This window comes from Hypanus sabinus (genome assembly GCF_030144855.1).
Source record: "Hypanus sabinus isolate sHypSab1 chromosome X2 unlocalized genomic scaffold, sHypSab1.hap1 SUPER_X2_unloc_7, whole genome shotgun sequence".
NCBI classification, from domain to species: domain Eukaryota; kingdom Metazoa; phylum Chordata; class Chondrichthyes; order Myliobatiformes; family Dasyatidae; genus Hypanus; species Hypanus sabinus.
This window is the reverse complement of record NW_026779007.1, coordinates 338,849-363,841: the sequence shown is the minus strand read 5'-3', so window position 1 is coordinate 363,841 and position 24,993 is coordinate 338,849. Positions and strand designations below refer to the sequence as shown.

General features: G+C 47.7%; 1 protein-coding gene and 1 long non-coding RNA gene across 2 annotated transcripts in view; one reads left to right on the top strand and one right to left on the bottom strand.

Moving 5' to 3' along the window:
• Positions 1–21,921, bottom strand: part of LOC132385962 (gastrula zinc finger protein XlCGF8.2DB-like) — a 140,141-nt gene extending 118,220 nt beyond the window's left edge. Inside the window, exon 1 of the mRNA XM_059958197.1 lies at positions 21,199–21,921. The gene's annotated coding sequence lies outside the window, so the exon portion shown is untranslated. The remainder of the gene's footprint in view (positions 1–21,198) is intronic.
• LOC132385969 (uncharacterized) lies at positions 2,877–5,534 on the top strand. The gene is made up of 2 exons (XR_009509367.1): positions 2,877–3,151; positions 5,402–5,534. It is a non-coding gene; the product is annotated as an uncharacterized LOC132385969 (long non-coding RNA).
• Positions 21,922–24,993: the final 3,072 nt, after the last annotated feature.

Genomic DNA, 24,993 nt, shown 5'->3' with positions numbered 1-24,993 from the left:
TCACCTTTGCTACCCTTTATGTTATTTCCTTACGTTTAACACAATTATTACGTGCCTTTTCCAGCTCAAACTGTGAATTGATTTAAAGTCAGTCCCATAATTTAATAGCTTTTATTTGAAAACTATCTACCCTCGCAAAGATTGTACTGAAGACTGCATTTGATTTTTCTTCAGCCTTGTACGCTTCACATTGAAATAGTATGTGTTTCGACGGTTTCATAATGACAAAATGTACACGACACAGAATGAAGTTTTCCAATTAGTTACAAGGCATAATTAAGCATAGTGTGGATATTTCTGTCATGTGAATATCATTCCTTCCCTTGTTTTAAGCCCTTCTTCTATAAACCCAACAGGTTTATGTATTCTGGAAAGGTGTCTGTCTTTACGTCCATTATCCTACGTCTTGCCATAAGCCCCTAATTCTTAACACTACCAACCCTTTAGCTTCTAATTTGCTAAGTGGAAGGTCTATATCCACAGCTTAACATTTAACAGCTTTTGGTGCTAAACAGTCAACATCATCATTTCCCTCAACAGTGTGATATGCAGGCCCCATAATGTGCAGACATATAAATCAAACTTTATATATGAAATACCGTTTGTCAAGTTTCCAACAGTCAATCTGACCTACTGCCAGAATGACCTGTTTAAGACTCATCAAAACTGAAATGTATTCTGAGCAAATTATAAGGACCAATTTCCTCCATCCACTGTAAGCCTAAACTGTTGGCAAAGAATTCTGCTTTCTATGCTGATAAATGGCTATAAGTCATTTCTTTATCATTACCTGCTATTCAGGCACACAAAAACAGCCACACCAACATCCCCAATTAAATTATCTTTTGATTCATCTGTAAAAATGGTTACTGTATGATAATAACTTTCATTAATATACTGATGACCAACAGACTCTCAGGCAGAACCGAATCCGATCGTGTAAAAAGTAAAATCACCTGAAGTCAATGGAAAAAACAATGTGGGGTTACAGAGAACGCTACAGTGGGACATACTGTGTCATCAAATACACCCATATTCGCAGCATGGTAAGAACCCAGCCACCCAAAACAAAAAACACTCTTCTAGTGATGTTCCCAACCGTCCTCTAGCACAACTTTAACAGGATGATCATTTCCTTGACCCGCAAATTAATCCAGTATGTTGACATCAACTTGAACCTCTGTTACTTTGAGGGCAATTGTCCCATTGCAATCAGTAAAGCCAAAGCAGGAGACAACATTACCGCACCAGAACACAATTAAAAGTCTGTAATTGTATCACATACAAACACTTTTAATTTGAAGATGAAGGTGATCCACAAGCCACACAGACATAATCATGAACAGATCAAATTAAACAAATATAATTGGTCAACAAAGATTTTCATGTTGCACCCAAGAATACCCACATAGATGTCTGAGGAGATTTAAAGCTCCTTTATATTTATCAATTATTTTACTGACAGGTGCTTCCCCATCAGCTTATTATTCATCCACATACTGAGAAATCTTACCACTGACACTTCCTCGAGACATTAATCAAGTGCAAGTCTATTAATGCTGTTTGTAAACCACGTAATGTGTTTTAACGACTGAAAGCTTACAATCCTCATCAATCTGCCCACTGTTTGATCTATTAATTGTAAATTGCAGTTAATACCTCAAATCCATAAAGCTAAGTCATCTGTATATTGTGATTTACCCAGGGAATCCCATTTTCCCATCTCACAGAAAATATCATTAATCATAATATTAAATAATGAAGGGCTACAAATACTGCCTTGTGGGATTCCATTCTCTATCTCATAGACACAAACATGCCGACCGTTACTTGGACAGTCCATACAAAAAAAAAACTCAGAAAAAAATACAATGACCCCCTTACTCCTAATTTAATCAAAAGTCCTTTCTTCCATATCATTTCCCTTTTCAGTCTCAATACTGCTATTACAACATCTTTATTTAATTGTGCTTTCCGAATATCATCTTCCAAACCTAAAACTGAATCTAATGTCATTTCACACTTCCAAAATCCACTCTAATAAAACACTTTATCACCACTCTTTCCAAAATATAACTCAAGCGCTTGATTACCATACATTCCATAAGTTTACATAAATGAGACTTTCACGATATAGGCCCTTAACTAGAAGGATCAAATGGGGATCTACCAGGTTTTCAGGCACTACTATTTCCATTTTCCATGAGGAAAGTGGATGCACAATTCAAATATTTAATATTTTACAAATGCAAATTATATACAATTACAATTTCAAATATCACTCTTTCCTGGAGACACCTGACCTGCATTATTAATAGACTTCTTAAATTCATACAAAGAAATCTCTCCATCTGTGATACTATCATTGCTGCAGCAGACTTCCAACACATCAGGGTATTCACTGAAAAAACATATCCCTACATTGTTTAACTTCTTCACTTAAATTATCCTGATTATGAATCTCATCAAATGACCCAGCCAGTAACACAACCTTCCCTGTTTCAGTAACAATCATTTTGCCCTCAATAATCAACACTGGAATATTATGATCCCCACAAATCCCCCCATTTTCTAAATCATATCCCAAACAATTCCAAGTTTGATATCCCTTCCAATATTATCTCCATATAACCTCCAGTAAATCACCTCCTTCCTCACCACGGCCTTTGCCCTTTTATTGTTAATAATGTAACTCGGAGACTGATGCACCATCACATAAAAACTCACATTTCTCCCAATTTGCTTCCTGTCCCGTTATAAATCCAAATCCAAACTCATAAAGACAGGAAGGCTGACTGACGTTCACATAAACTAATCACCCTCCGAGTTCCCATTTGAGCGACAGGCACTGCAGCCAACGACAGCGGGGTCAGTGTTAAGTCTGAGCTACGATAAGCTGGAGGAAATCGGCCCATGACCAGCCCCTCCTCTTCCGCTCCGTTGCCATGGCGGAGATCAGCGAGTCGCTTCTGTCGGTGTCGCCGGCCTCGGCGCCCACAAGGACGGGTGTGATTCCCCTTCGCGCCTCGGTGGGTCTGTTTCGGGGACGTCTGTGGTGGCTGACGAAACATGCTTTGACAGGGAGCGAGCAAGGACCAATGACTACAACTCCCAGAAGGCCCCACTGATGACGTTGTGGTGTTGTTTAGGGGTAAGGTATAAAAGCAAAATGGAGGAAAATGTAATGTATTACGTTTTCTGTACTGTGTCGTGCCTTCAATAAACAATTAAACTAAAAGAGAGATTCCAGCGAGAAATAGATAGAACATAGAACAATACCGCACAGTACAGGCCCTTCGGCCCACAATGTTGTGCCGACCCTTAAACTCTGCCTCCCAATCTTAAATTCCTCCATATACCTGTCTAGTTGGCACTTAAACTTCACCAGTGTATCTGCCTCCATCACTGACTCGGGCAGTGCATTCTACGCACCAACCACTCTCTGAGTATAAAATCTTCCTCTCATGTCCCCCTCGAACTTCCCTCCCCTTACCTTAAAGCCATGTCCTCTTGTATTGAGAGTGGCGCCCTGGGGAAGAGGCGCTGGCTCTCCACTCTATCTATTCCCCTTAATATGAACTATACCTCTATCATTTCTCCTCTCATCAGCCTTCTCTCCAGAGAGTAAAGCCTTAGCTCCCTTAATCTCTGATCATAATCCATACTCTCTAAACCACACAGCATTCTGGTAAATCTCCTCTGTACCCTTCCACAACATTCTTATAGTGAGGTGACCAGAACTGGACAGAGTACTCCAAGTGTGGCCCAACCAGAGTTTTACAGAGCTGCATCATTACATCGCGACTCTTAAACTCTATCCCTCGACTTATAAACGTTAACACCCCATAAGCTTTCTCAACTACTTTGTCTACATGTTGCCCCAGATCCCTCTGCTCCTCCACACTTCCAAGTATCCTGCCATTTACTTTGTACTCTGCCTTGGAGTTTGTACTTCCAAAGTGTACCACCTCACACTTCTCCAGGTTGAACTCTATCTGCCTCTTCTCAGCCCACTTCTGCATCCTATCAATGTTTTTCTGCAATCTTTGACAATCCTCTTCTCTATCTGCAACATCACCAACCTTTGTGTCTTCTGCAAACTTGCCAACCCATCCTTCTACTCCCACATTCCGGTCGTTAATAAAAATCACAAAAATTAGGGATCCCAGAATTGAAACTTGTGGGACACCACTAGTCACAACCCTCCAATCCGAATGTACACCCTCCACCACAACTCTCTTTCTGCCGGCAAGCCAATACTGAATCCACCTGGTCAAACATTCCTGGGTCCCAGACCTTCTGATTTTATGAATAAGCCTACCGTGTGGAACCTTGTCAAATGCATTACTAAAATCCATGTAGATCACATCCACTGCACTACCCTCATCTATATGCCTGGTCACCTCTTAAAAAATCTCCATCAGGTTTGTTAGACACGATCTGCCCTTCAGAAAGCCATGCTGACTGTCACTGATCAGACCATGGTTCTCTAAATGCCATCCACCTCTGCATGTTTCCCATTCCCCAGTGTACTACGACAGGTATATGTAGCCTCAGGTCCCCCGGGCGGGAGGGGGCAAGAGAGTAAATGCTCCGGGGGCCCTGGCCTTCATCCTATGGGGGGGGGAGAAGGTCTGCCACCCCTGTGGTGAGGCGCCTTGGTGGCTGAGGTGGGGCATTTCCTGTCTCAGGAAATCTCTGAGTTCTGCCCTCAGGCAGTTTCAGGTAAGGAAGGTGCAGAGGGTGGGTTGGTGTGGGCATAATCTGGCTGGGTGGGGCGGTCTGGGTGGTCTTGTTGCAGCTAGATTTGCCCCTGTAATGCAGAGAACGAAGTGAGATTGGGGAGAAAGACGGGGGAGTGGGGAGAGGAAAGAAGGGGGAGTGGGGCCTGTGAGAGAGAGGGAGAGAGGGCAATAGAAGGGAGTGTGGGGACCGGGAGAGAGACGGGGAGTGGATATGAAGAGACGGGGTAGTAAAAGAGAAAAGGGATTGTAGGGGGAAAGAGAGAGAGAGAGAGAAGGGAGAGTGTGGATTGAAAGAGGTAGAAGTCCGAGTGGGGAGATGAAGAGAGATGAGGAAGAATAGGGAATAAGTGACGAGTAAGGGCAAGTGTGTTGTGGAAGAGGGATTCCGGAGAAAGGGGAGTACAACAGTGTCACTCCACTCTTCAGGAAGCGAGAGAGGCAGAGGGAAGGAAACTGAAGGCCAGTTGGTCTGACCTCAGTGTTTGGGAAATGTTGGATTCGATTGTTAAGGATGATGTCTCAGTGCTCTTTGGGCAAATGATAAAAAGGGCCGTAGTCAGCATAGTTTCCTGACAAATCTGTTGAAATTCATTGAAGAAATAACAAGCGGGATCGACAAAAGACAATCGGTTGATGTTGTGTGTTTTGAATTTCAGGCCTTTAAAAAGGTGGCAGACATGAGGCTGTTTAACACGCTACGAGCCCATGGTATTACAGAAAGAGCCCAGCACAGATAAAGCAGTGGCTGATTGACAGGAGGCAGAATGTGTGAATAAATGGAGCGTTTTCTGTCTGGCTGCAGATGTCCAATGGCATTCCACAGGGGTCTGTGATGGGACCCATTCTTCTCTGCTATATGGCAATGACTTGGATGATGTATTTGATGGTTTTGCTGCAAAATCTGCAGAGGACATGAACAGAGATGGAGGGAAAGGTAGTTCTGAGGACGTAGAGAGGCCACAGAAGGAGCTAGACAGATTAGGATTGGAAACGGCAGATGGTATACAGAGCATTCATTTCATGAGGACTAAAAGGTAAAAGTAGGGACGAAATGTTGAAACATTAAAAAGCTCTGGTGAGGCCTCACTTGTAGTATTTTGAGCAGGTTTGAGCTGCTTGTCTTAGAAAGCATGTGCTGAATCTCGAGGGGGTTCAGAGGTGGGGCACGAAAATGGTTCCAGTATTGAACAGGTTGTCATATCACCATTGATGTCTCTGGGCCAGAATTCAGAAAAATAAGGGGTGAACTCGTTGAAGGAGGAGCCTTGATAGAGTGGATGTGGGCAGGGTTTTTCCTGTGATTGGTGGGTCTAAGACCGGATGAGACATGAGGGCATCCTGTTAGAACGGAAATGAGGAGGAGTTTCTTTAGCCAGAGTGGAGAATCTATGGGATTCTTTGCCACAGGCAGTGGTGGAGGCCGAGTCTCTCTGTACATTTACTACAGATGGTCATATATTACTGATTGTTCAGGGTGTTAAAGGATACGGGGAGAAGACAGGAGATTGGGTCTGTTGCGAAATTGGATCAACCAGGATGATATGCTGATATATTGAAACAGAGTGGATGGGCCGAATGTCCTAACCTGCTCCAGCACCTCATGGTCTTATGGACTTTCTGCCTTTTGAACACTTCTGTCTCTTTGGGATGTGTATATCCTGCGCTTTCTGAATTGCTTCCCGAAATTCCACCCATTCTTGCTTTGACGTTATCGGTGCCAAAGGTCTTTTCCAATCACTTTTGGCCAGCTTCTCTCTCAGGCCTCTGCAGTTTCCTTCATTCCACTGCAACACTGCATCTCCGTTGTGCTTCCCCTTCTCAAATTGCAAATTCAATCCCGGTTCATTGCATCACACCCTAACCAGAATAGCAGATCCCTTAGTGCAGTGGTCCCCAGCCACCAGGCCGCAATGCATGTTCTACTGGGCCGCGAGGAACCGAAATGATTTGGCGATAGTGGGTTTAACCACGAGCTGCTCTCTGAAGCCACCTCGCAGGCATTCTAGAAATTCTCCCCCGGGGCATCCAGCAGCAACCGGGCTTTCCCAATCTATTTGTGTACTGAAATCCCACATGACTATTGTAACGTTGACCCGCTGACTTGCATTTTCTATCTCCCGTTGTAGTTTGTAGACTACGTCCTTACTACTGTTTGGGGGTCTGCACATACCTTCCACCAGGATTTCTTTGCACTTGCAGTTCCTCAGCTCTCCCCACAGCGACTCAGCACCTTCCGACCCTATGCCAGCTCTTTCTGATGGTTTGATTTTGTTATGTTTACCAACAGGGCCACGCTGTCAGTGATGCCCACAACCTCATGTATGCCAGTCCGCAGCTCTTCCTCCACGTCAGTTTGCACAATGCGCGCATTCAAATGTAATACCGTCAGTCCTGTGTTCAGCCTTTTAGATTCTGTGTGTCTTTTCCATCGCAACTCATCCTGTCGACTGCCAGGTTGCCCTATCAGCAGCCTTTCATTGCCAGCAGTCTCACAACATACTGTCTCTGTCTACAAACCAACTACCTCATCCTCGGCGGTAGCACATCGGTTCCCAAACCCCTTACCTAACTCACAAAATATCTTTTTTAGGGCCTGCTGACATTTTTAACTGTCATTGGTGCCAATATTTACCAACAAGTCTGGTTGCTCGCCCTCCCCCTTTAGAATGCCAGGGGCCTGATCGGAGTCATCCCTGTCCCTGGCACCTGGACACATCTCACCATCCGGGTGACTCTATCGCCAGCACAGAACCGCTGGTCGTTGGTTGACAACAGGAGGAACTCTAACCCTGTTACGGCGGAGGGAGGATCGGGTGAGAGTTAATGTTCTAGAAATGGAGGGGTTGTCTCATGGATCAGAGGGAATGAAAGGTTGGAGAGGCTTCAGTTGTTTGCTCTGTAGCGATGGGGGCTGAGGGGAGACCAGAGGCAGACTGACGCTGAGTAGAGATCTGAGAGAAGAGAACCAACATTGTTTGTTCACCAGGTGAATATCTCAATTACCAGAGGATGTGATTTCAAGGTGAGCGTGGGACAGTTCAAAGATGATGTTTACCTGTGTCCCGGTACTCTACTCTGCTCCACAGTCCTGTCCTCTTTCTCTCCCTTTCTCCCTCCCTCCCTCCCTCTCTCCCTCTCCCCCCCCCCCCTCTCTCTCTCTCTCTCTCTCTCTCTCTCTCTCTCTCTCTCTCTCTCTCTCTCTCTCTCTCTCTATGTATATATATATACATATACAATTCCTCAATTTCTCTGTCTCCTCTTATCCTCATCCGTACTCTTTTACACCCTCCCACTCTTTCCTCCAAACATTCTTCCCTACACAGTCACTAACCTGCATCTTTCCCTTATTGTCTCTTACTCCGTTTTTGCCTAACCTTTCGCTTGCCGATCTTTCTCCCCAATTCCCCCTTTCCTGTAGCTGGCTGTCTCCGCCACCCACCCGTCCAGACCAGCACCACTCCCCCACCCCGCACTGTGATGACGGTTTTACACACTCAGTGGATTACACATGTTGTATAATTTCTCATCGGTTGGAAAGATTCAATGTTCTCTCAGAAGATAAAGGCTTGTGGTTTCCAGGAGAGGCCTGTATGTTTCCGTTTAGTGTGCTACAGAACAGGCGGTGGAGGAGTGTGGAGAAGGGGGGAGAGAGAGGGTAAGTGAGGACGTAAGAGAGGGGGAAAAAGAGGGGAAAGGAGAGGGGTAGAGAGAAAAGGAAGAGAGAGAGGGAGAGAGAGCGAGAGAAAGAGAGAGAGGATAGGCAGAAAGAATGAGAGAGGGGGGAGAGAGAAGAGGAGAGGTGAGGAGAGGACAGTTGCTTTCAATGAATCAAAGTACAGAGTGATAACCTTTGATTCGCAAGCCGCCCATAAAGATTAATTCTTCACCTCGTGACTGGGAGTGCGGGGTCGCGAAATGTGAGGGCCAATTAATTAACTTAACGAATCATACATCCATGAGGTACTGAACTTGTTCACAGCTCTCTGCAGTGTTTCCGGTGGTGGCCAGTGCTGTTGCCGTGACAACACGACTAGTTTCTGCACAGGATGTGTTCTGTAAAAACAGATGATGGTCGTCCAGGAGGCGCCGATTTTCTTCAGCCTCTGGAAGAAGCAGAGAGGCCGCTGAGCTTTCTTGGCGATAGTGTCCTTGTGGCTGGACAAGGACAGGCTGTCAGTGGTGTTCACTCTCAGGAGATTGGAGCTCTCAACCCCCTTATCCTCTGCCGTTGATGTAAACAAGAATGTCTGCACCCTTCTGACTTCCTGTTGTCAGTAACCAGCTCTATTGTGTTGGTGAAATGGAGGAGGTGGGGAGTGTTGATACCAGGTCACAAAGCTCTCCAGCTCCGACACGACACGCGGGTGGAGAAGGTTTACTGGAGTAAATTCCAACCGTGTGAAAACAGCACTGGCTCTGTGAACACGGGTGGAACTGTCCAGACGGACTGAAGGGTCTATTTCCGCGCTTTCCCCGAAACTCGTCCTTCTCTCTTACTTTTCTCACTCTCACCTTCCTCTCTTTCTCCTCTCTCATCCCAAACTCTACTATCCCTCCCCTTATTCTCCTCCATTACTCCCCACTCCCTCCGCCTTACACCACTCTCACACTGACCCCTCACCCTCTGCTTACTCCCTCCCTTCCTGAATCCTACATCACTCATATGAAACATATTCCTCCCGCGCCCTCCTCATCCAGCCGAAAGGCTTTATCTGCTGTCGCTTCCGCAGGACACGGATTTAATCAACTTCCGGTGACTCTGATTCACTGTCAAACCCTCAGCTGATTTACTGTCAAAGATAGAACAGGTAAAGAGCTCGGGGGAAGTTGAGAGGCAGCAGTTACTGGGAAGTTGGAGAAACAGGACTGAATGGAACCAGACAGGAGAGGAATTTCACTCTCACCCTTTCCATCTCCCTATACGTCTCCATCTCTCTCTCTCTCACTCTTTCTCTCTCTCTCTTTCTGTTGCCCTCCCTCTCTCTCACACTCTCTCTACTCGCTGTCGCTCTCTCTCACTCTCTCCACACCCTCTCTCTCCCCTCACTCTCTGTCTCCGTCTCTCACTCACTCACTCTCCCCATCTCATTCTCTCTACCTTTCTGTCTCTCTCCCTCTCTGTCTCTCCATCTCTCCCCCTCTCACTTTCTGTTCTCTCCCTCTCTTTCTCTCTCTCTCTCTCTCTCTCTCTCTCTCTCTCTGTCTCTCCCTCTCTCCCCACCATCTATCTGTCTTCCTCTCTCTCTATCTCTCTCACTTTCTCCCCACCCTCTCTCTCTGCCTGTCTCTCTGACTCTCCTCTCTCTCTCTGTCTCTCGCTCTCCCTCTCTCCATCTCTCCCTCTGTCTCACTCTCTGTTCCTCTCTCCCTCTCTCTCTCTTTCTGTCTCTCTCCCTCTGTCCCTCTCTCTCTGTCTCACCCTCTCACTCTCTGCACCTCTCTCTTTCTCACTCTCTTACTCTCTGTCTCTCTCCTGCTCTCTCTCTCACTCCCTCTCTCTCTCTCACTCCTCACCCTCTGTCTCTCCGCCCCCCTCTCTCGGTCTCACTCTCTCACCACACCCTCTCTCTCTGCCTCTCTCTCTGTCTCTGTCACTCTCTTCTGTTCCCACTTTTTTTCTCAGTCACTGTCTCTCTCACTCTGTTCCTCTCTCTCCCGCTCTCTTTGTCACTCTGTCTCTCCCTCCATTTCTCTCAGTCTCTGCCCACCCTCTCTCTCTGTCTGTCGCTCTCCCTCTCTCTCTCTTTTCCTCTCCCTCTGTCTGTCTCTGTCTCTCGCTCTCCCTCTCTTTCTCTTTCCATCTCTCCCTCTCTGTCTCTCCCTCTCTCTGTTCCTCTCTCTCTCCCTCTCTCTCACTCTGTTCTCTCTCTCCCCCGCTCTTGCTGTCCCTCAGTCTCTCTCACTCTGTTTCTCTCTCACTCTCTGTTTCTCTGTCTCTCTCGCTCTCTCTCACTCTCCTCTCTTCTGTCTCTCTCTCTCTGTTCCTCTCTGTCTGCCTCTCTCCCGCACTCTCTCTCTTGCTCTCCCTCTCTGTCTCTCTCACTGTTCCTCTCTCACTCTCAATTCCTCTCTCTCTTGCTCTCCCTCTCTGTCTCTCTCACTGTTCCTCTCTCACTCTCAATTCCTCTCTCTCTTCCACTCCCTCTCCCACCCTCTCTCTCTCCCTCTCTGCCTCCCTCCCTCTCTGCCTCTCTCTCTCACTCTCTGTTTCTCTCTGCCTCTCTCCCCCTTCTGTCTCACTCTCTCTCCCCCTCTGTCTAGCTCCCTCTCTCTCTCTCACACACTCTCCCCACCCTCTCTCTCTCCCTCTCACTTCCCACCCTCCCTCTCTCTCCCTCTCCATCTCTCCCTCTTTCTCTCTCTCCCGCTGTCTTTCTCCCTCACTCTCTCCCACCCTCTCTCTCTGTCTGTTTCTCTCTCTCTCTCTGTTCCACTATCTCTCTCCCTCTCTCTCTTGCTCTCCCTCTCTCTCTCCCCCTCTCCCTCCCTCTCTGTCTTTCTCGCTCACTGATACTCTCTGCCTCTCTCTTTCTATCTCTCTCTCACTCTCGGTCTATCTCCCTCTCTCTGTCTCTCACTCTCTCCCCACACTCTCTCTCTCTCCGCCTGCCTCTCCTTCTCTCCCTCTGTCTCTCTCCCCCAGTCTATCTCCCTCTCTCTCTCACACACAATCTCCCCACCCACTCTCTCTCCCTCTCACTCTCTCACTCCCTCTCTCTTTGTCTCTCCCCCTCTCCATCTCTCCCTCTCTCTCTCTCTCTCTCTCTCTCTCTCTCTCTCTCTCTCTCTCTCTCTCCCCCTCTCTGTCTCTCTCACTCGGTATCACTCTTTCTCTTTCTGTCTATCTTCCCCCCTCTCTCTCTCTCTCTCTCTCTCTCTCTCTCCCTCTCTCCCGCTGTCTTTCTCCCTCTCTCTCTCACTCTCTGCACGCCCTCTCTCTCTGTCTCTCTCTCCCTCTCCGCCCCTTTCTCTGTCTCACTCTCTCCCCACACCCTCCCTCTCTGTCTTGTCTCTCTCTATTCCTCTCTCTCTCCCCACCCACTCTCTCTCTCTGTCTCTCCCCCTCTCTCTCTCCCTCTCTGTTCTCTCTGTCTCCCTCTCTCTCTTGCTCTCCCTCTCTCCCCTCTCTCTCTCTTCCTCCCTCTCTGTCTTTCTCTCTCTCCCTCTCTCTGCCTCTCTCTTTCTATCTCTCTCTCTCACTCGGTCTCTCTAACCCTCTGTCTATCTCCCTCTGTCTAACTCTCCCCACACTCGCTCTCTGCTTGTCTCTGTCTCTCCTTCTCTCTCTCTCTATCTCTCCCTCTCCAACCCTCTCTGTCTCTCTGTCTGTTCCTCTCTGCCTCGCTCCCCCTTTCTCTATCTCTCTCACTCTCTCTTTCTCTCTCCCTGTCTCTCTCACACTCCCCACTCTCTCTCCCCCTCACTCACTCTCTTCCCACACTCCCTCTTTCTCCCTTTCTCTCTGTCTCTCTCCCTCTCCATCTCTCCCTCTGTCTCTCTCTCACTCTCTATCCCTCTCTCTCTTTCTGTCTCTCTCCCTCTCTCTGTCTCTCCCACTCTTTCTGTCTCTCTCCCTCTCTCTGTCTCTTTCACTCTTGGTACCTCTCTTTCTCTTTCTGTCTCTCTTCCTCCCTCTCTGTCTCTCTCTCTCTCCCGCTGTCTTTCTCCCTCTCTCTGTCTCGCACTCTCTCCGCACCCTCTGTCTGCCTCTTGTCTCTCTCTGTTCCTCTCTCTCTCTCCCCCTCTCCCTCTCTCTCCCTCTCTCCCCACCCACTCTCTGTCTCTCTCCCCCTCTCTCTCTTCCTGTCTCTCTCCCTCTCTCTCTTGCTCCCTTCTCTCTCCCTCCCTCTCTCTTTCTCACTTCCTCTCTCTGCCTCTCTCCCCCCTCTCTCTCACTCTGTCTCTCTCCCCCGCTCTGTCTATCTCCCTCTCTCCCCACCCTCTCCCTCTGCCTCTCTCTGTCTCTTTCTCTCAGTCTCTGTCTCTCTCTCACTGTTCCTGTCTCTCCCTCCCCACCCTCTCGCTCTGCCTGCCTCTCTCTTTTCCTCTCCCTCTGCCTGTCTCTTGCTTTCCTTCTCTCTCTGTCTCTCTCCCTCCCTCTCTCTGTCTCCCTCTTTCTCTCACTCTCTCGCCACCCTCTCTCTCTGTCTATCTCTCTCTGTCTCTCTTTTCCTCTCCCTCTGTCTCTCTTGCCCTCCCTCTCTCTCTGTCTCTCTCCCTCTCTCTAGCCCTCTCCCTCTGCCTGTCTCTCTTGCTCCCTCTCTCTTTGTCTCTCTCTCTATCTCCCTCTCTCCCTTGCTCCCTCTCTCTCTCTCCCTCTGCCTGTCTGTCTCTTGCTCCCTCTCTCTCCCTCTCTCTGTCTTTCTCCCTCTGTCTCCCTCCCTCCCCCTCTCTCTTCCGCTCCCTCTGCCTTTGTATCCGTCTCTTGATCTCCCTCTGTCTCTCTCTCTCTCTCTCACTCTCTGTTCCTCTTTCTCCCTCTCTCTCCGTCTCTCTCACTCTCTCTATACATGTACAATTCCTCAACTTCTCTATCTCCTCTTTTCCTCTTCCGTATTCTTTTGCACCCTCCCAGTCTTTCCTCCAAACATTCTTCCCGACACAGTCACTAACCTGCATCTTACTGTTCTCTTACTTGTCTCTTACTCCGTTTATGCCTAACCTTTCGTTTGCCTCTCGTTTTCTCCCCAATACCCCCTTTCCTGTAGCTTGCTATCTCCACCACCCACCCGTCCAGACCAGCACCCCACCCCCACCCCGCACTGTGATGACGGTTTTACAAACTCAGTGGATTACAGATGTTGTATAATTTCTCGTCGGTTGGAAAGATTCAACGTTCTCTCAGAAGATAAAGGCTTCTGGTTTCCAGGAGAGGCCTGTTTGTTTCCGTTTAGTGTGCTACAGAACAGTCGGCGGAGGAGTGCGGAGAAGGGGGGAGAGAGAGAGTAAGTGAGGAGGTAAGAGAGGGGGAAGGAGAGGGGTAAAGGGACGTGAAAGAGAGGGGGAAGAGAGAGATGAGAGAGACAGAGAGAAAGAGACAGTGACAGGCAGAGAATGAGAGAGGGGGAGAGATGAGAGAGACAGTGTACGAGAGAGTGACAGGCAGGGGGGGGAGAGAGAAGAGGGGAGCAGAGGTGAGCGTAAATTGGGACATTTGCTTTCAATTAATCAAGGTACAGAGCTAACTTTTGATTCGCAGCCCGTCCATAGAGATCAATTCATCTTCTCGAGACTGGGAATTCGGGGTCGCGAAATATGAGGGGACAATTAATTAACTTAACGAATCATACAGACCATTTAATCACAACACTGCATTAGGGAGATTGTGAAGTTAGTGGCCCATCTCTCAGGAAGTCAGGATGTTTGACGTGTGTGGGGTCTTTGATAACGTGGACTGTTTTATTGAGGCAGAGAGATGTGTAAACAGTGTCCACAGTTTCCATGATGTACTGAACTTGTTCACAGCTCTCTGCAGTGTTTCCGGTGGTGGCCAGTGCTGTTGCCGTGACAACATGACTAGTTTCCGCACAGGATGTGTTCTTTAAAAATAGATTATTGTCGTCCAGGAGGCGCCGATTTTCTGCAGCCTCTGGAAGAAGCAGAGAGGCCGCTGAGCTTTCTTGGCGATAGTGTCCTTGTGGCTGGACAAGGACAGGCTGTCAGTGGTGTTCACTCTCAGGAGATTGGAGCTCTCAACCCCCTTATCCTCTGCCGTTGATGTAAACAGGAATGTCTGCATCGCCCCGGCTGACTTCCTGTTGTCAGTAACCAGCTCAACTGTGTTGGTGAAATGGAGGGGGTGGGGAGGAGGGAGACTAAAGGATGATGAGATATGGGGAGAAGTAAGTGTGTAGAAGGAGGAGAGATAGAACAGATAATGAGCGGGGGAAGTTGAGAAGCAGGAGATACCGGGAGGATGGAGAAACAGGACTAAATGGAACCAGGCAGGAGAGGAATTTCACTCTCACCCTCTACATCTCCCTCTCCCTATCCGTCCCCCTCCTCTCTCTTTCTCTGTCTCACTCTCTCCCTCTCTCTCTCCTCTCCCCCTCTCTGTCTTCCTCTCACCCTCTCTCTCTTTCTCTCTCTCTGTCTGTCTGTCTCTCACTCTCCACACCCTCTCTTCCCTTCTCTCTGTCTCCCTCTCCCTCTATCTCAATCTCTCACTCACTCTCTCTCTCCCTCTCTGTCTGTCTCTCCCTGTCTCTCTTTCCCTCTCTCGCTCACTCTCCCCACCCTCTCTCTCTCTGTCTCTCTCCCTCTCTCTCTGCCTGTCTCTCTCTTTCCCTCTGTCTGTCTCTCTCTCACTCTCTTTCTGTCTCTGTCTCTCTCCCTCATTCTGCCTCTCTCTCTGTCTCTCCCTCTCACTCTCTCCCCACCCTCTGACTGTCTCTCTCCCTCTGTTCCTCTCCCTGCCTGTCTCTCTCCATCTCTCCCTCTCTCTGTCTCTCTCACCCACTCTCTCTCTGTGCCTGTCTGTCTCTTTCCCTTTCTCCATCTCTCCCTCTATCTTTCTGCCTGTCTCTCTCTCTGTCTCTCACTCTCACTCTCCCTCCCTCACTCTCTCTCTTTCTCTCCCTCCCTCTCTCTCTTTCTCTCCCTCTCTTTGTCTCTCTCCCTCTCCTCTCTCTGTCTCTCTCTCTTCCTCTCTCTGTCTCTTTCTCTCTCAGTGTACTATAAAGGCATGGATGAAGGATATGCAGTCTGGGAGAAAGGCGGAGCTGGGTCACTGAACGAAGCCAATGCTGATACAATCAATACGAACAATCTACTAAACAAGTGTAAACAGAGCACAGAATCATTGATCTGTGAGGGGGGTGTAGAGGGGGAGATAGGGTGGGAGGGGGAGAGTGGGGGAGACTGGAGAGGGGTGGAGAAAGGGGAACAGGGAAGGGGGAGAGGGAGGGAAGAGAGTGAAAGAAAGGGAACGTGGGAAGAGAGGGTTCAAGAGTAGGAGAATGGGGTATACTGGGGAGGAAAGAGTGAAGCAGAGAGTTGGGAGAGAGTGGGAAGTGTGGCGAGAGAGTGTGGAAGAGGGGAGGAGAGTGTGTGAGAGAGGAGAGAGTTGAGAAAGTTGAGGAAGGGGAGGGAGAGAGAGAGAGAAGTGGTAAGCAGTGAAAGTGAGGTTTGTAGGCAAGAGAGTGGGGAGGGGGAGGGACAGAAATGGATAGGTATGGAGTGGGAGGTGCCTCACCTCATCTTGCCTTGCTGACGGATGCTGCTTTTCCTTTTGCTAAGGCAGAGGTTGATGGACTTTCGATCGGTCAAGGCATGAAAGGATACGCAGTGAAGGCAAGAAAATGGGGCTGGGAGGAAAAATGGATTTACCCTGATGAAGCGGCAGAGCAGTTTTGATGGGCCAAATGGCCTAATTCTGCTTCTGTCTCTCATGGTCTTATGGTCCAAGAGCATCCTCTCCTTCAATGAGAGCAAGAGCAATGAGCTGGGTCTGGACTTTGGAGGAGGAAACAGGAACCCATGAGGCAATCCTCATCGGGGCTCAAAGGTGGAGACGTTCAGCAACTTTAAATTCCACAGTATGAACATTTCAGAGGATCTGTCCCGAGCCCGGGACACAAGCGCAATTACAAGAAAGCAGAAACTGTCTGTCCTCAGTAGAATGGCCCAGCATATCATAGTGGATATGGCCCAGCATATCATAGTGGATATGGCCCAGCACATCACGGGTAAAACTCTCCTCATAACTGAGCACATCTCTGTGGAGTGCTGTCGCAGGAAATCAGCATCCATCATCAAGGACCCCCACCACCCAGGCCATGCTCTCTTCTCAATGCTGCCATCAGGAAGAAGGTGCATGAGTCTCAGGAGCATCAACCCCAGGTTCAGGAACAGTTATTACAGTCAACCAACAGGCCCTTTCTTTTTACAATATTTTTATTCAGAAGAAAAAATAAGATTTACAGAGTGCAACACATAGATACATTTCAACATAACTTGTGTACATTCATATATTGTAATAAAATTGATCAAAATGTTATAGCATAACACATAAAGGTATACCACTCTGAATTCAAATATTTAAAGATAGGTCATACATCATAAAATAAATTTTGTGTGTATATATTTATATATATATCGATAATTAGAAAAAATGTATTCACAAGAAGAGAAGATAAAAATATACATAAAATTCTGTGCACTGTTAAACTTTATAAATTGGAAATGTACTTTAGGAAAGGCCCCCAAGTATCATAAAAAGATCATTTCGAATTTAAGACTGAGCAGCGGATCTTTTCTAAATTTAAATAAGACATAATATCACGTAGCCATTGAAGATGTGTAGGCTGGGTAGACTCCTTCCATTTAAGCAAGATTGCTCTTCTTGTTAAAAGAGAGGTAAAAACTAAAACCTGTAGGTTAGGAGTATTTAAAGTTATATCTTCATTTGCAATAATAGCAAACAAGGCAGTAAGGGGATTTGGGTCAAATTGGACCCTAAAATGTTGAGATAAGGTATGAAATACTTCCCGCCAAAACTTTTCAATTGTAGGGCAAAACCAAAACATATGAATTAAAGAGGCATCAGCAGAGTTGCATTTATTACGAAGTGGAGAAACATTCGGGTAAAAACTGGAGAGCTTCTGTTTAGAAACGTAAGCTCTATGAACCACTTTAAATTGTGTTAGAGAATGACGAGCACAGAAAGATGATTTATTAACCCGTTTAAGGATTTTATTCCATCTATCATCAGAAATCTGACAATTTAGGTCATCCTCCCAAGCTTTTTTTTTATTTTATCTAAAAAGTCCTAACTAGAATCAATCAACAAGTTATAGATACCGGTAATAGAACCATTAAGAAAATGTTTTAAATTTAAAAGATCGTCCAGTAGATTTTTATCAGGACCTATAGGAAAAGTAGCTAATTGGAAATGTAGAAAATCTCTAATTTGAAGGTATCTGTAAAAATGAGATTTTGGGAGTGCAAATTTATTTGGCAATTGGTCAGATGATGCAAGAGATCCTGTGATAAACAAGTCCCAAAAACATTTAATACCTAGTTCATCCCAATCCTTAAAGACTTTGTCAGTCATGGAAGGGATTAAAAAAATAATAATTAAGGAGAATGGGACTTGAGAATGAAAAATTCGCTGAACCAAAAAATTTTCTAAATTGTGACCAGATCCTTAGACTTTGCTATTCCCACAACCAATGGACACAATCAACAGCTCTTCATCTCAAGTTCTGGATGTTTCTTTCTGGGTTATTTATTTGTTTTATTTCTTTTGTATTTGAATTTTGTTGTCTTTTGCACATGGTTGTTTTGTTTGTCCTGTTGGCGGCGATCTTTCATTTATCGTACAATTGTTCTTGAGTTTACTGAATTTACAATATAATCAAATCCCCGGATTATACATGTTGACATGCCTATACTTTGATTATAAAAGCAATACACAAGTCAGGCGGCTGATATCAGCTGAGCGTCCAACACAATCAGACCATCAATTGTAATCAAAAAGCTCCAAAACCTGGGTCTCTGTATCTCCTTCTGCAACTGGATCCTCACCAGGAGACCACAGTCTGTGTGGATCAGAAATAACATCTCCTCCTTGCTGACAATCAACACTGGCACACCTCAACGATACGGGCTCAGCCCACTGCTCTACTCTTTCTACACCCACGTCTGGGTGTCTGGGCTCATCTATAAACTTGCTGATGACACAACTATAGTTGGTGGAATTTCAGACGGTGACGAGGAGGAGTACAGGAGTGAGATAGATCAGCAAGTTGAGTCGTGTCACAGCAACAATCTTGCACTCAGCATCATGAAGACAAAGGAATTGATTGTGGATACAGGAAGGGGAAGTTGAGGGAACAAACACCAGTCCTCATCGTGGGATCAGAAGTGAAAAGGGTGAGCAGTTTCCATTTCCTGCCTGTCAACATCTCTGAGGAACTGTCCTGGGCCCAACATATTGATGCAGTTACAATGAAGGCACAACATCGGCTATATTTCATTCGGAGATTGAGGGGAATTGGTCTGTCACTAAAGACACTTGCAAATTTCTACAGATGTACTGTGGAGAGCATTCTAACTGGTTGCATAACCGCCTGGTGTGGAGAGGCCACTGCACAGGATCGGAAAATGCTGCAGAAAGTTGTAAGCTTAGCCAGCTCCTTCATGGGCACTGGACTCCACAGCATCCAGGACACATTCAGATGATGTTGCCACAAAAACAGGGCATCCATCATTAAGGACCCCCATCAGCCAGGACATGCCTTTGTCTCATTGCTACCATCAAGGAGTATGTACAGGACCCTGGAGACACACTCACTGGTTCAGGTACAACTTCTTCCCCACTGTCAGATTTCCAAATGGACAAAGAACCCATGAACACCCCGTCCATATTTTCCCACTCGTTTTGCACTACATTTTAAATATAATTTTACACATTCTAATTGTAATCTGTTGTTTTTATTACTAAATATTGCAATGTACTGCAGACACAAAGGAACAGATTTCACCACATATGCCGGTGATATTAAACCTGATTCTGATACACAAACACACACAGCGGGGCTCAGACATACAACACTCCCACATTCCTCCCTTTGTGACACCCTGCTTGCTCCGTGGCCCCCGGTATGAAGTTCAAACTGTTGCAACACCTGCCCTTTAAATTCATGGCTGAGGCTGTGTTGTGTCTGTTCACTGTTTGAGTTCGATATTAAATGAAGAGCATTGAATGGGAAGGAAGGTCTGAATAGAAGAATAAAGATCTCCTCTGAAAGTATATGGGGTCCTGGTGAAAGGCCTAGGCAGTGTAGATATAGAAAGGATGTTTCCCATGGTGGGAGAGTCCAGGACAATAGGGCAGGGCCTCAGGATAGAGAGGAGTCCTTTCAAAACAGAGATGCAAATAAATTTCTTTAGCCAAAGGGTCGTGAATTTGTGGCCACATGAAGCTGTGGAGGCCAGGTCGTTGGGTGTATTTAATGCAGAGATTGACAGCTTCTTGTTTGGACATGCCATCAAAGATTACGGGGAGAAGGCCGGAATCTGGGGTTGAGGAGGAGATATAAAACAAGGGATCAGCCATGATTGATGGTGGAGTAGACTCGATGGGCCAGATGGCCTCATTCTGCTCTTCTGTCTCACGGTTCTTATGGTCTTATGGACTATTTTCTAAATGGGGAGAAATTTCTAAAACTGAGATGCAGAGGGATTTGGGAGTCCTTGTGCAGGTTAACTTCCCGAAGGTTAACTTTCAGGAGTCTGTGGTGAGGAAGGCATTTGCGATGTCACCATTCATTTGAAGAGGACAAGACTATAAATGCAAAGATGTAAGTTGAGTCTTTATAAAGCACTGGTGAGACCTCACTTGGGAGTATTGAGAGCAGTTTTGTGCCCCTTATCTTGGAAAGGGTGTGCTGAAACTGGAAATATTTAAAATGTGGTTCATGAAAATGATTCCAGGATTAAATGGCTTGTTATATGAAGATCGTTCGATGGCTCTGGGTCTGAATTCACTGGAATTCAGAAGAATGAGGGGTGACCTAATTGAAACCTATTGAATACTGAGAAAGCTTGATGGAGTGAATGTGGAGAAGGTGTTTCCTCTGGTGGGCATGTCTAAGGACACAGCCTCCGAATAGAAGGCTGTCCTTTTGAAAAAGAGATGAGGAGAATTCCTGTAGCAGGGAGAATTGAATCTGTGGAAATCTTTGCCTAAGGCAGCTTGTGAGGCCAATTCATTATGTATTGTTAAGACAGCGGTGGATTGATTCTTGATTGGTCAGGGCATGACGAGGATACGGGGGAAGACAGGCGATTGCTGCAGAGAGGAGAAATGGATCGGCCATGATGAAATGGCTGAGCAGATGTGATAGGGAATATGTCTTATGATCTAATACACGAATAAACATCTCCTCTGAAGGTATATGGGGTCCTGTTGAGAGCCTGCATGGAACACTGTGCTCAGGTCTGGTCCCCGTCTCAGAGGCAGTCTGTCGGATAAAGGGAATGAAGAAGTTTCCCAAGTTGATTTTGGGTTGTGGTAGTGTCCTCAGAGAGATTACAGTATTTGGGCCTGTCTCAAAACTAGAGAAATAAGAGGTGGTCTGACTGAAACAGACACAGACTCACAGGGTAGGGGCAGGAATCATGTTTTCCCCGGCGGGAGGGGGGGGGGGGTGTTGGCGGTGGAGATGTTGAACAAGGGTTTACAGACTCGAAATCAGAGGTCACCTCAGCAGGGCTGAGATCCGGCGAAATTTCCTCACCCAGACTGTAGTGCATACTTGGAATTTTCCTCCACAAGTTTTTTTTTTAAATTTAAAGTCAAATTTAGGGGCTCAGAGATGATGGGAAAGTTGTTGGAAAGTGGCGCTGATGTCAAAGATCGGGTATTCTGAGGAAAGGGTAGAATAGGAGCAACGGGTCGAATGGCCTTGCACGCTCCTATTTCTTATTTTCAAAAGCACGAGTTTACCTTTGCGCCTTGTTCTCCCTTGGTTTTCAGCCGTTCGGATTGCACAGGGGAGCGGTGAGAGCTCCGGGGATCCACCGGCAGCCGCTGCGGGGCAGCTCCCGTCTCCCGGCAGGAAGGGACGGGTCTGGGAGACAACTCCAGACAACAGGCCCCGATCCTCGGCGGGGAAAGGCCGGGCGCCTCCGTGTAGCTGAAACATCTCACGGAATCTCCGCCGGTCGCTTCAGCTCTGCCTTCGAAAGGATTCACGACCCGCCGGTGGTGCAGCCGAAACCCGAGGCGCAGTTCCCGGTCTCCGGCCCACTCGGTCCCGGTCCCAAACTCCGGCCCGGCCGGGTGCTCAGCCTCCCGCCCACTGACACTCCTCAACCAATGAGCGCATCCTTCTCCCAGAGCTGGTCGCTGATTGGCTGTGTGTGTGTGAGGACGGGCTGCTGCTAGGAGCTGGAGATGTCAGTCACAGTTTGTTCTCAGAATCAAAGTACAGATTAAAATACAGGTAAAATACAAAGTAAAAATGTACAGATTAAAGTACAGGGAAGTCATCAGATTCAAACGATATACATGAACTGACAGACACTGTGACACCCTCCATCAGTTTTTGTGCGGATGCATGTGTACCCACAAAAACTTTCCGGACCTTCGCCAACAATAAGCCATGGTTTAGCCCCAAACTCAGATATCTTCGCTAAGCTAAGGAGGACGCCCACAGGAGTGGGTATAGGGCCCTGTACAGGCTGGCCAGAAATGCACTGACCAGAGAAATCAGAGTGGCCATGCGGCTCTACTCCGAAAAGTTGAGGAATAATTTCTCAGCTAACGACTCATTGTCGGTGTGGAGAGGCCTGCAGGAGGTCACTGGCTACAGGAGACGCACTGCCCCTCCCCCCCCTACTGAGGTTAACAAAGCTTTGGCTGACGACCTTAATACCTTTTACTGTAGATTTGAGAGGGTCCATTTTACACCTGTCCCTCCCCCCTCTTCGGACTCTCTTCCTGCCTTCCCTCGACCATCACTCGATGGCACTCATCCCCCAATTACTGCAATCACCTCCCCACCATTTCTGCCCAGCCCCCCTAGATCACAGCTTAGAATCAGTGAAGGAGAAGTACGTCGACTGTTCCAGCGACATAAGACCCGAAAATCTCCAGGCCCAGATGGGGTCTCCCCCTCCTGTCTACGAGCCTGTGCTGATCAGCTGGCTCCCATCTTCACTCAGCTCTTTAACAGATCTCTGGAGCTGAGTGAGGTTCTGACTTGCTTCAAGCGCTCTGCCATCATCCCGGTCCCCAAGAATCCCACCATCACAGGACTGAACGACTACAGACCTGTCGCATTGACATCTGTGGTCATGAAATCCTTTGAACGCTTGGTGTTGAACCACCTGAAGACCCTCACCAGCAGCCTGCTGGATCCCCTGCAGTTTGCCTACCGGGCAAATAGGTCAGTAGACGATGCAGTCAACCTGGATTGCACTATATCCTGCAACATCTGGATCGTCCTGGGACCTATGCTCGGATGCAGTTTGTTGATTTCAGTTCGGCGTTTAACACCATCGTCCCTCATACCCTCTGCTCCAAATTGTCTCACCTCACTGTGCCACCTGACCTCTGCGATTGGATTTACAGCTTCCTGACCAACAGAAGTCAGCAGGTAAGGATGGGACAGGTCACCTCGGATACTCGAATCACCAACACCGGCGCCCCCCAGGGGTGTGTCTTCTCTCCCTCTACACCAATGACTGCACCTCTTCCAACCCCTATGAGAAGCTTTTGAAGTTTGCAGACGACACCACCGTCATCGGACTAATCCAGAACAGTAATGAGTCTGCATATCGACAGCAGGTGGACCAACTGGCGCTCTGGTGCGGTCGGAACAATCTGGAGCTGGACACGCTCAAGCCAAAGGAGATGATAGTGGATTTCAGGAGACATCCCCCCGTTATGTGCCCCCTCACAGTCCTCGGCAGCCCTGTGTCCACCGTGGAGAACTTCAGGTTCCTGGGAACCACCATCCCTCAGGATCTGAAGTGGGAGCAGTACATCAGCTCCATCCTGGGACAGCAGCGGATGTACTTCCTGCGGCTCTTGAGGAAATATGGTCTGCCTCAGGAATGCAGCTGCAGTTCTACACTGCAGTCATTGAGTCTGTCCTGTGCACCTCCATCACTGTGTGGTTTGGAGCCTCCAACAAGCAGGATAGAACCAGACTGCAGCACACAGTGAGGACTGCCGAGCCCATCATTGGAGCCTCCCTGCCCTCTATTGTGGACCTGTACTCTTCCAGGTTGAAGAAGAGGGCGGGGAACATCATAAAGGACTCCTTCCATCCTGCGCACGGACTGTTTGAACTGCTTCCGTCTGGTAGGCGCTTCAGATCCCTCCAGACTAAGACTAATAGACACAGGAGAAGTTTTCTCCCTACTGCGGTCACTTTGCTGAACAGTTAACTGCCGGTTAACTGTCGACTAACTATTACTTGGATTGCACTACCTGTTTGTATAATCTATATTTTCATTTATATTTATCATCGTTATTGTTATGAGCAGAGAGACAACATCTGCCGGAAGTAAATTCCTTGTGTGTGCACAGGGACTTGGCGATTAAAGTCTGATTCTGATTCTGATTCTGAGAAGCATTTTCCTGCAGACATACCTGGAAAAAGTATAGAATAGTAACCATAACAGAAGCAGGCAGTGAAAGATCAGCCAGAGTGCTGAAGGTAACAAACTGTGCAAAAACAGAGAAACACCGATAAAATCACAACGGCATGAAATAACCGCAGCGGCTGCTGATGGATCTCCGGAGCTCTCACCGCTCCCCTGTGCAATCCGACAGGCTGAAGGCCAAGGGAGAACAAGGCGCAAAGGTCAACTCGTGATTTAGAAAATAAGAAACAGGATCAGGCGCTCCCATTCGGCCCGTTGCGCTGTTCTGCCCCTCACTCAGAACATGTCTGATCTTTGGCCTCAGCGCCACTTTCCTGCAACGTTCCCAACATCGCCGAGCCCCTAAATATGTCCGTTTAATTTAGAAAACTTGTGGAGAAAACTCCAAATATTCACTGCACTGTGTTGGGGACATTTCTCCTCATCTCAGTCCTGCTGAGGTGATCTCGGATTTTGAGTCTGTGATCCCTGGTTCAACTACCCAGCCAGGAGAAACATCATTCCTGCCCCTACCCTGTAAATACCCTGTGAGACTGTGTCTGTCTCAATCAGGAGGCTTCTCCATGTGAACCTTGTGTTAACGAAATTGGTGGCAGTTCTTTCAGACCAGCAGCTTTGACCACAAGAACACCAGACAGTTGTCAGCACGGAATGTCCTGCAGTTACTGCAGGAGAAGGACTGGATGGACACAGTGGAGAGGTTCCCTGAGCAGACAGCCCAGACCATCTGGCAGAATGCCTCATCACCAGATCTCACCAACAGGCACCAAGACCTCACCTGTCTGGAGACGAGAGGGCCCCTCCCAGTCTGATCCTTGCTGCATGCCCGGAGTCACTCCCACAGCGCACTGCCCCGAGATTACTGCAGTGGAGACGAGAGGGCCCCTCCCAGTCTGATCCTTGCTGCATGCCCGGAGATCACTCCCACAGCGTGCTGCCCCGAGATTACTGCCGTGGAGACGAGAAGGCCCCTCCCAGTCTGATCCTTGCTGCATGCCCGGAGTCACTCCCACAGCGTGCTGCTCCGAGATTACTGCAGTGGAGACGAGACGGTCACTCACCTCTTTGTGGACAGTGGGCTGGCGAAAATCTGTGGAGAGAGATGCAAGGGCCTGTGCCACAGCAG